Raw genomic sequence first — 12,264 nt, 5'->3', positions numbered from 1 at the left:
TAACGCCCCAGGGTTGACATTATCAGAGTGTTAACTGTAATTACTCAATCAATATACTAGCCAGCTTAAAATGAAATGCAGTTCTTAAATCAGCGTATAAAGTTGAAAGGTGTTGAAATTGTGCATTTCGCTCAGAGTTAATGCGTAAATATTAAAATTAGTTTTATTTCTGCACCCCTCTTAAGGTAGAATATGCCGTGTTTTGGTGTTGGTTCTTCACTTTACTTAACGTGATACAAGTAATGTTAGATCATAAAATATATATTAGGAGCAAGTGAGACACGTGCGAATTTATTTATCTTCGATTAAATAATTTTTATGCGACAATCGCATTTTCAGCTGCATTTACCAGGTTTCGCACTTTTCTGCCACTCCTCACTCGAAACTTTTTCACAGGTTGTAAATTAAGGATTAAGGAGATGAGCTCATGGAAACGCTCCCATGAATCTTAACCTTGCGTATGAAGTCCTGGAACCATATATAAGCCATGCAAACACATTCCAGACTATTTAGTTTTGTTCTGAAGGGTACCGCGATAATTTGCAGTGTTCTACACTTTGAGCCATTCAATGCCCACACTGCTAGCAGTAGGGAACAACGAAGGTGCAACGGAACCCTAAAATAGGAACACAAGGACAGAGCTTGAGGACGTGCTTCAATCATCAATCAATCAATCAATCAATCAATCAATCAATCAATCAATCAATAAAACAAACAAACACTCGGTCAGTCAATCAATCTATCAATCAATCGATCGATCAATCAAATATTTAATCAATCAATCAATCAATCACCAAATCAATAAATTCATCAATAAGTAAATAAACAAATCAAGAGATTGGTCGGTTCGTTGGTCAATCAATGAATCAGTGAATAAATCAATTAATGAACGAATTAATCAATGAATATTTCAACCAATAAATCAATAAATCAACCAACCAATTAACCAATGAATGAACCTAATAATCATTGAATCAATCAATAAATCAATCAATCAGTCAGTCAGTGAGCGAATCAATGAATCGGTCAATCAAACAATCAATGAATCGATCAATGAATGCATCTATGAATCAATCGGAGCTTATTCTGTGCCCTGTGTCCCTGTTCTCGTCCCGTTTCAACCACTTTCTGCGGCCCATTATGGTTCATAAACTAATCAAAACATGTACACTGATGGTGTGTTCTCTATTAAAGAGTTCGTTGGTATTATACATCGCACTGCTGCTCTCCACCTTCACTCCTGAAGTGTCTGTTAGCATCGGCTGAATCAGATGACCAGCCTGCTTTCGTGCTTCCAGCTATGAACATTTTGAAGTTTTTAAAATTGATTTATTACAATTTATTAAACATCTACTAAGATTCAATCTTTTGATCTCTCGAACGAGTTTGTGTGGCAAAAGATAGCTTCGCCGCGGATTGATGCGGCATTCCAACGCAGTTGGTACCGTTGGAATCGCCTTGGCTTCGGCTCTGGCTATCGGTACTCTGTGTGCAACCAATGCTGCTTCGGAATGCGCGGGTGCGGATACAGGACAGCGAAGCATCCGGCCTCCTACGGGTCTAATTATGACATGCATCTTTCTTTCACTCATTCTTTCCTACCGTACGCGTAGCTTGAGACACTCGGTTGCTCCCATTCAGCGTTTATCATTTTTGCATACTGCTGATTTATTTTCTTACTTCTTAGTATTTCTTGTCTCACTTGATTTTTGTTGTTAAGACCCGTTGTTATCGACACCACGAAGAAAGAGCCGTTCTGTGAGGAGGTTTGCGAATGCCCGAGGGCTGGTAGCGAAAGGCTTTCTTAATAATATTCACATAGGAGGTTCCACAGTGCGTGAACTGAAAGCTTCTGTCGGATTGTCGTGTATACATCATTACGCGGGAGGACGTTAAAGTGCGTTAGGCCTATTTGCTTCAGTACGCGATGCCTGCGGGAAGGAAAAGGAAGGGAAAGAAAGGGAAAGAAAGAAAGAAAGAGAGAGAGAGAAAGAGAGAAGGCAGGTATCGGGAGCCTTTGAGGCCCTGGTGAATATGCAGACGCGAAGGCAGCGAGTCAAGAGCGGTGTGTGCAGTTAGGCCTAACGTATAGCACAGACGCTATCCGGTGAACGGGCGAAGAATTAGTGCTGCGAGCCAGGTGAACGCGGTAATGCTTAACCCGAAAATGAGGGCACGCAATTAATTAGAAAACTCTGAAGTGCTGTACACCTGCGATGAGTGACACTGCGAGGGGGGGGGGGGGGGGAGACTCAAAATCTCCAAATTCTTTGAAATCACCAAAAGGTGCAGACGCATTCAAATAAGGCGCATTAGTATGCGTGCTTTTCGAAGCTGTGGTCTCCCTTCAACTCCTCTCCTTCATAAGCACAAGCAGATCAGATTTACACAGAAAGCGCCGTAGACAGCTCTTATCTGAACTGAGCGAAAAACTTCTTGCGCATGTTGAAGGGCCAGGTGTCTGGAGTATGAATGTAAACATGACTTTACTTTCACTGGTTATTGCAAAATAATTCAGCATCATAGCATATTCAGAAGGTAAAGAGGCATCAATAATACTTGTAATAGGGTTGGACTTAGCTGCGCCATTGCAAGTTTTTTTTTAATAAATGAAGTGACATGTAAAATCAATCCTTAAATATTATCCGCGGAGTCACGGGGAAGACACAACGATATAATTAGCTTGAAGATCATGAAGACAACTTATGCTTTACGTTGAGCTATTTGTTAATGAAAACCGCATTCTAGACAAAAAGTGATCATTTAATAGCTGCTAGAATAATGTTAAAAAACTTCGGCAAGAAGTTTACACTAGAATACTCAATGTACGGCAGAAAAATTCGGAAAGATGGATGAATGTCAAGAACAGAATCGATATAAACCCGCAATCCTGTTTGTGATGTGCGCGAGTCTCAAAGGGTGAGTTGCGCACAACGCAGTTGCACCTGCCGCAATGGCCGTCATGCCTAGCAATTCTGGATAAAAACATTTTTGAACGAGGAAGAATTTATGAGCTAAATTTTTTCATATAGTGTAATATTTCACTATAAAAATCAATATAACCGCAGGTCCCCTGTCGGCAGGCTTGCTTTATTTTTGCACTAAAATCTCTGTTATCATCAAAAGCGTTCCCCATTTTTTTTACGGCAGTTTTAACTACTCGATTCCCGGCATGGAAATACCATAAAATATTTTGCGACATATCGGAAGAATGGAATATTGCTTTATTATTTCTATACGAGTAACTTACAGTTGTCCAATGTTCAAATTTTTTGTACAAGAACGTTGGACATGGCTATTATTTTAATACATTAACTTCGGTCTTGCGTGCCAAATACTTCAGCGATCGCGCAGTGTGGCGCACAACGGATGAGCGCCTTTTTCCTTCCGGCGTTTTATAACAGCGTCTCGGCCAGCCATATAAGGAGATGGGTGCGAGCCAGGCAGTCGCGGAAACGGAAACCCGTTAGAACACGCGGTTCCCGAATGAGAAACAAAGAAAGAGAATAGGGAAAAGAATGAACCAGGATAACGTGGCACGCCACATTGTATTAGCGCTGCCCCGTATATAAAGCTTACTTTTTCCTACACGGGGCTACGTTCTTTGGTTTATTCTTGTGTCTGTGTACAACACTGTTCTTTTTTCTGGACATACTGCAAGGCAGTTTCCTCACTTCCTTGTTCCTTTCCCTAATCTGCAGAGAATCGTCGGAGTCTCTGCCCATCCAGTCAGGGTTGTCCGCAGACGCTTGTTGCCCCACGGACTTCCAGCGGGAGACCGGCAGAATGAGATCTGCTGCCACAGTCGGAAACGGGAAGAAACTCTTGGAGTAGGGAAGCTGTGGAAGGGCAGGGGAATAGGGGTTGGGGATACGGTTACCGGCACCCCCCTTTGCAGACGGCTGTCATTCAAAAGAGCCGCGCCGCAGGCCATCGTAAGAAGGCGTGCGGTGAAGCCAGCCGTTCCTAACGACGTCTTTATCCGTCTCACCTCTTCCGCTGAGTTGCGACTGGCATAGTTGGGGTAGAGGCAGGAGGGGAGGCAACGCTAGGATCCCTTTGCTTTCGCAATCAGTAAGCATAACGCGCTAATGAATTCCCCGGCTGTTCTCGCCACTACCTCTGAGTCAATACTTGGCCTGTGTTCCTCTTTCATCTCCTTCTCCTTTCTAGACCAACTCGTTAGTTACCTCTCAGTGGAAGTGGCGTCGTCACTCTGTGTATTGTGTCTGGGGACGAGGGACGTGAAAAAAGGGAAAATACGGAATGCATAGTGCACCTAAAGCTCCTCGAAACAGGCGGGACTTTTCCCCGCCCCTCTGCCTATCCCGCACACCTACGAATACCCGTCCCTCTTTTGTTATGGAAGCTGGCCTCAAGAACTGCATTGGCGTCCAAGTGAGATTAGGGAAGTAAGGAGTGAGGTGCGAAACTTTAGCGCTTTGCGAAATCTTATCTTAACCTGGGAGAAATAACGAGTAAGGTTGGCAGTGTGGTACTGGGAACTTTGAGACTAATTCCTCTTACCGGCGGCTTCGGCAGGCTCGATAGGCCATTGGGAATTCGTGAAGTAATAGCTTGAGAGTGAAACGATTTCGTGCAGTGTGTCCCTTGTCGCTTTATTTTTATAAGATGAAAGCTCCTTTTTTCGTGTACTAGTTTCCTTTAAAAGCTTAATCTGCCGGCGAGCCTTTCAGCAGGTAGCCAGAATTTGGCACGTTTCTTTTTCATCTAATTTCTTTCGGCGGAATAGGTGGTGGTATTATGCGAGGCAACTCCTGTTTACAGGCGGGCCTGATTGTGTGTGCGATCTTTACGAGCCAGTGGTGTGAAAGCGGACGATACCTGAACCAGAAATTATTATATTATTCAACCACAAAGAAGTCCAAAACAATTGGAAAGGGCACTTAAGTTCCGCCTTAAGAGTGCGACGCGATAGTGTTACTGAGTTAATGCTCATATAGGCTGAACTGGTCATTCTCGACTATGCATTCATAGATCCCTGGGAGTCTTCATACGGTTAGAAAATGCGCCACTCTACCGCGATGGTAGGTGCTGCCACCGGTGGGGCTTTGGCGGCCCAGATTGCTCTTCGCGAGCAACCTCTCGCGCCCAATCACTAATTTAACTACCACCTGTCGCGGTGGGTTGCTTATCTGGGTATTTGTCATGAATTTTTTGCTCACGGTCAATCACGCCGAGAATGATTCCTGCTTTTCTGCAACACAACCTCCTCAACTCTGTAGCGGTAGTACACAGACTGCTTCCAATCGACCCGGGGGTGCAGTTCCATGCATAGTAATCAGCCTGTCGTGAATAATGAGTTCAAATCTTGGAAACTCAGGGCCATTAGTTCAACAGGCTCCACAGGCTAGTCTCTAGGGAGGTATGGCAATTCGAAATTTGGATAAATTGTGACTGGCTCGCCGGTTGTCCATTTGAATGTTTGACTCCTCAGGGAACATGTTGAGGGGGCGAAAGTGCGCTGACGAAATCAAGTTCGCTGAGTTTTCAATCATTCCACTTTCGAAACATGCAAGGGGTCCCCAGCTCCCGCTGGGTTCTAGAGTGGGTTTAAAATTGGCAGGTTAATTGCAATTATTGTCTTTAATTACCGTGTAGCGTCGCGAAATGTAATCTAACACCTGGCTTTGCACCCAATTGAGTCAAACAGATTTTCACCTGCGCCAAAGTTTTGCAATGGGGAAAACAAAAAACGCCGTCAAAAGAGGGTCGTAAGTCATAGTTAGCGCTGCTTTTCTGACGCAAACACAAAAAAGACAGAAGTGACGCTGGTAAAGAACGCGCGAATGGGAGGTACGTGCTGACTTCGAGCTGAGGGATTTGGGGAACTCCGCATAGGGGACTCTATAACTCGCTGCGTGCTGCCGATAGCGATGGTTCGTTGCACACTAGAGGTCATTCGTTGTCGACTATGCAGCGACTGTATAGCTTTCAGAGAGTAAGCGAAGGTAACCGAGTAGTTAGTTGTGGGGATTGTGTCACAGTTCAGTGCTAAACACGCAAGGAGATACGCGAGATGTGCACTACTTTAGGTCTGTATACCAGGGCACAGATGTGCTGCGCTTGAGCTTATGTTAATGTCTGCTTTTCTTTCTTTAACACTTGGGAGAGCGAAGCTCCATTTATAGCGGGCATAAGAGACAAGAAATTTAGACGCCACTTCAAGCGTCACTCCACGTCACTGCACAGAGACTTTCGCACAGATAGGTTTAGAAACCTCCCTACAGGGATGGCGCATTGTGAGCGCTTTTTACTGTTCGAGTCAGTGGAATCGGTGGCCGTAATCAGACGGCAAAAACTGTAATTAATATGTAATAGATAATTAAGGACAGTGCTGTTCGCAAAGGAGTGTTATTAGGCGAACTTCTAGGGCGTACATTTTAAAGGTCACTCTTAGTTCACTTTGCCCGAAAAGAGCAGTCTTGCTTGTTTAAAAAAAGACAACACTTCTTGGTTTATAACATGTTTGTTTATTAGGTAGGCCCGCTAGAATTCAGTTCCTTTTCTCCTATTATATTCATTTCATGACATATGGTCGCCACTCCGACGTATTCTAGCGATAGGGAGGGTATGAGCAATTAAAGTGCGAAAATAGTCAGAATAAAATAAATAAGAACGAAATCACCTTTCCCCCACTCTCCATGAATAAGAAACCCTCATATCACAGTACACAATTATCGTAATGAGGTGCACGTTTACACAGCCCGTCAGGCACAAAACCATTCCCGCGTGATATGCGCCCGTAAGTCATGCATGCTCAGCGATATTTCCTAACAAACGCCGCCGCGTATTTACGTACGCCCTCGTAGTCCATTCATTTCATCAGCTTAGAAATAAAGTCTGGGCTCCTGATAAGAACTGCGCTGTCATGGTCCTGAAAAGGCTGCGATATAACGTGGAAACATTCTGCTCTCATGGCGTCTCTCTATTGCTGAGACCAGAAAGCTTACCCAGTGACGCTGACCGGTTATTCTACCTCGTTATGGAACAGCAATACATATAACAGTGCTCGTAATAAATATGTCTGCAATTAAATTGTGGCCATGAACTCTTGAATTATCTCTGCGAACTGGTCAGGCAACGGAGCAAATGAATCAAGCGCTCAGGCCGGCTAAGCGTGGCGCAGATTTGGTAAAAATCTCCAATGCGAATCTTGATTGCGTGTGCTCTGAGCCCTGATCGTGCTTTCCTTGCCCGGCACTGACCGAACGATTTAAGCGTTCACAGGTTCAAGCTGAGCTTCTGAGTTTCGGAAGTTCCTTAGTGCCTGGTCACGGCGCTCCCGGGTGGCGCGACTGTCGAGGCGGCTCCGACACCATACAAACTATGGAGACGCTAAAGTCATCTCTATAGTGGTACGCGCTAGTATCAGATTTCAGATTTGTCGCACCTTCTGGCGAAACTTCTTCGTGTGTTTGTCTGAGTTTCTTTATATATGTGGATTCATTAACCGCCATATTCAGACAGCTAGCTGCAGTTGCAGCTATCTGCTATGCTGTGACGGGGCCCACATATGCATATATCGCATTTTTATTTCTATTTTGTGATTTTATTCTTTATCTTGGATTATGTGGAGAAACTAGTTTGCTCAAAATCCTGTGGACAGGTTGTGACGACGTCACAAGGCTCCATGACCCCTCTCGACCATTCATTAATTGTATTGTAATCTGCCACGGTGGGCAGGTTGCTCACAATCCTGTGGCCAGGCTGCTACCTGAAGCAATGGGCAGCTTTTGATGTCGAAGAAAGATTGAATGACCTGTCGACCAATCACGGTAGCCTATCAGGAAAGCTTGAGATGACTTCACAAGGTCATGTGAGCTGTCTAGACCAAACAGAGAATTTCATGACACAAGATATCGTCGGGGTTTTGGTCTGATGACAAGTCTAATGCTACAACTTTATTAATGGCCTCCCAGTTGCAGATTTCCCAGATCGCGCGTTTTCATTGCACGGTAGTTTCTGGCTAGAAGCATCCACAAGACTGAATGGTCTTCACATGACGGCGTGCTGTAATATGCGATTGCCATGATAAGTGTTATTGTTAAGACCCGTAGCTGCTTATGTGTTCATATCAAATGGTATAGACGGTGCTCTAGCAAGACCTCTCGGATTGCTATGGAGGACCTCATTTAAGATGGGGGTATGTTATATGGAATGAGCGCTTTCAGCTTCTTATGCTTTCGTACAAGCAGCAAATTCTGCACACATACCAACGGGTTTTCAGATAAGATCGTAGGGGGTGCAGAAGTCGCACTTTCTCGAATAAAGTCAGTGAACGTAATACTGAATAGTACTTCACAATGTCTAACGTTGATCACGCAAGAAGCCTGAAGAAATTCTACCCTCAGTAAGCGCGAGAACGTAACGGAATGTCGACTCTAGGCCGTGAGCTTATAAGCGTTCCACTCTTCTAAGTTTAATAGGGTATTTGCCTTTCTCTAGAAGAAAAACCTATGAAGATCCGCACAGCACCTAATAAATTATGAGAAATAGAGGACTTTAAGCGGAAAATTATGAGAAGAGCGTGGTATTAGACCAAAACACACGCTCATAATCAAGGTAATGGAATTCCTAGATCCGAAATGAAGCAAGAAGTTGACTTGGAACTCATTTCTTGCATTGGACTAGTTACTAGCCGCAAAGACTATTGGTGTATTGAACTCTTTTTCCAGATTTCGTTCCTTTATTCTGTGAAGCTGCATAAGAAGCTGCATAATTTACAGAGTGAAACGATGCATGTTTCGGGTCAGTGTTGTGGTAGCACGCACTGCGCCTCGGTTGGTAAAGTGTGCAGTACGTGTGATACTATAACTGCGGTCATTGTTATGCTTGTTATTGAAGTGGGTAGGAGAGAGCCTAACCACGATGGTAATTCGCATCCTAAATTCCGGAACAGTGTTTCATTCTGCAACCTTCACTGCTTCATCACTGCTGCGATGATCATTTGGCTGCTGCATTAGCTCTAAACTGCCCTAGGTAGAAATCACTTTTGAATCACATAGTTTGAAATTAGTGCAAAGGAATCGTGAACAAAAAATATTTGCTCGTTAATTCACAAATATACGAGAGAACGCAGGAATTTATAATTCTCTTGAGATTATCAGTTCCCAAAGCCGGTAGGGAATTGGAAAAATGTTGAATTCACTGAAATATTATGTGGGAACGCATTAGCAGTTTGAAGTTAATGCATTGAACTACTGAGGTCAGTAAGTGATAAAGAATTACAAAACTGAGTGACTCCAATTGAACAAGACAAAAAATACGCAGGTGACAGTTAGCCGGTCAAACAAATACCGCGCCGGGACTGCTGTGTCTTTCGCGTGCGTCTTCACTACGGCGAAAGCGATTACGCCGATGTGCAAAATACTGAAGACAGATGATCTCGCCACTCTTGGTAGGCTGCCCTCACACTCAAGCCCTTACACGTCCTCTTTTTTTTTTAGCAATAGAATTCTATGCAAATAAATGCAGCGCTGAAAAAAGTAGTGTCCAATAAACACACAACTAAAAATGTAAACATGAAGACAAAGGAAAGAACAAAATAAAGAAAAGTGAGAAGATCTCACTGTATACATGGAATGTGTGCTAAGCCCTGATTAGCATTGCCACCTTTGTACACAAGACGGCGGTTCAAAATCGAGGTCACTGCTCAAACCGGCAGCACTGAACGATCTAGGTAGACAGGCTTAGGCTGTCAGAGCATCGCGGTGGAACATGAAATTTGCACCTACAGCGACTCTCCGAGCCAAAGAAAAGGGGAATGCGATAGCTTAACGCAAGAGGTCCCCATCAATATTCTCAAGGGAGATCTTCTAGAAGCGCATTATCTGCTGCTTCTTGCAACTTCAGGCACAAGAAAAATGCAAAAGAAGCGAGGAAAAAGAAAAGAACTCAAAAAGAAAGAGTCGAGGTGTGTTTGAAAACTGTCACGATAAAAAAGAAATGCCGTCGCTGCAACTCTATACGGGTAAGGAATGGCTCTTGTACAGGTTATTGTCAATGCAAGATTTAGAGGTTTCTTCCCTCTTGGAATTTGTTGCTCGCTTTCGTCGTCCCCCCTCTTTTTTTGTTCTGTGGAATGTTACTCTGTTAACCTCAGAAAGCACACCCGCCCCCCTACCCTCTTTCCTGTCTCTTACCACGCATCAATTTTGGATGCATGAGTGATAGGTCGACTTCGGGTCGCAATGGAAACAACACACTAGAAACACTAGAGGAAAAAAACAGATATGCTGGTTTTTGGCGTTTTGAACTTGTCTCGTGGGCAGAAACTTTGAAAACTGCCAATGCATGCTAAACGGATTAAAGATATGAAAACATCATGCAAATTGAGCGAGGGAAAAGGGAACCTTGCCTTCAATCAAACATGACAAGAAAAATGTGCAACTCTCAATTGCAAAATGGGTTTCTAGTGTGGAAGATATATAAAAAAGGGACGGTAATCGGTTAAACTGCGTTTTGATGGATAGCCTGCCATTGTGTTTTGGAGGGCTACCGGGCAGAAGGGAGTGGGCAACTCATTTTGAGCGTCTTCCGAGGTCACGTATTCCACTCACGCTTTGAATAACGAACACCGGTTAGGAAACTGTAAACTGTTCAGGGCCATTCGCAACCAATGTTAGGTTGGAAAAATAGCCAAGTGGGGACTGTACCAACAATCAAACAGAGGTTACAACATGTTCCATGGTGAATGCGGTGTTTTAAGGTCCATACCTGCCCTGCAATATATGAATAAGCCTCTCTCGGTCCGTAATCTTAGGCCCGGGGGCTTACTGCCTCAGGATATGAACGCCTGTTGCAAAAGTTGCCAATGTCGCGACGGCAAAACATCATGACATCTCTTTTTGCATGAGATTTTATTGTACACTGGTACTATAACACTAAATAATGCACGAAGCCGTTGGTGAACCGCCTTAGTGGGATTTTCTTCCGCCTCTCCTGCCTTCGATTATGTGTTCAATCTCTGGACTGTATTTCTTGCCTTGCCCAGAACTTGGTTTAAGCTGATCAACAGGACATTGGCCTAGGTGCTGGATATCATTTCGAGGAAGAAGCACTCAGCTTATTGAACTTGTTTTGATCCAACTACTCTATATTTGAACTTATCTGATCCCTCACCTCCAAAATGTACTTTTGTCACTCCCATCAATCTATCTGTTTTCTTTTTGACGTAGAAATTTTTTTGCAACTTAAATTTTTTTATTTATTATGTATTGCAGGCCTGTAGCACAGGCCTTAGGCAGGAGTGGGGGCAAAAATGATGCAATTAGAGAAAACAAGTTCATTGCAAGAGAAAAAGTGTGCAAACTGATTTAAAAAAAAACAGTTATCGAGTGCAAAACGCGATACAAGAGGAACCAAATCGTGAACATAGCAAAACACTTCCCGCGAAATAAGAGTCATAGGTCGCCTATTCTTTGTTCGGGCAGGGCTTGTATAAAAAAAAAGTGATTCGTGAAATTCTTGCTTCTAAAATTGAGGAGTTTCACGAAGAGGAATTGCTTCTTTGGGACAAGATGGACAGTTGAGGAAAAATATCAAGGGCAGACCCCTGAACCGCGGGAGCCTCTAAGAGATAGAAAAATATCACTGGAATTTTCGGAATAAATTTGAAGGCGGCTTCCATCACGGCGGCAGATGTCAAGCACGTCAAAAGACGCTCCACCCGATGCTCTAAATGCCAGGTAACTAGCCGAAATAACGTGGGCGACCTGTTTGGAAAGCACCTTCCTTCTTCGACGGCCACCATCACCGATCATCAATTATTCCAGAACGTTATAGCTAACATTGTTTAACTAGGATACATTTTATACTGTGTTATCTTTTTTCTCCCTCGCCGGAACGCCTTAGCAATGCCTGCATGACTGCCGAGGTTTCCACGGAGTCGAGTGCTTTCTCGTAATCAATGAAGGCGATATATAAGGGTTGGTTATATTCTGCGCATTTCTGTATAACCTGATTGATATTTTGAATATGAGCTTTTGTGGAATACTCTTTACGAAAGCCTGCCTGATCATTCGGTTGATTAATGTCTAAGGTTACCCTGACTCTATTAGAGATTACCTGAGTAGATACCTTGTAGGCAACGGATAGTAAGCTGATCGGTCTGTAATTTTTGTAGTTTTTGGCGTCTCCTTTCTTATGAATTAAGATAATGTTTGCGTTCTGCCAAGCTTCTGGTACGGTCGAGGTCATAAAAGATTGCGTATACATGGTGGCTAGTTTTTCTAGCACAAT

This window comes from Amblyomma americanum, chromosome 9 (genome assembly GCF_052857255.1).
Source record: "Amblyomma americanum isolate KBUSLIRL-KWMA chromosome 9, ASM5285725v1, whole genome shotgun sequence".
NCBI lineage: Eukaryota > Metazoa > Arthropoda > Arachnida > Ixodida > Ixodidae > Amblyomma > Amblyomma americanum.
This window is presented reverse-complemented; position numbering follows the sequence as displayed.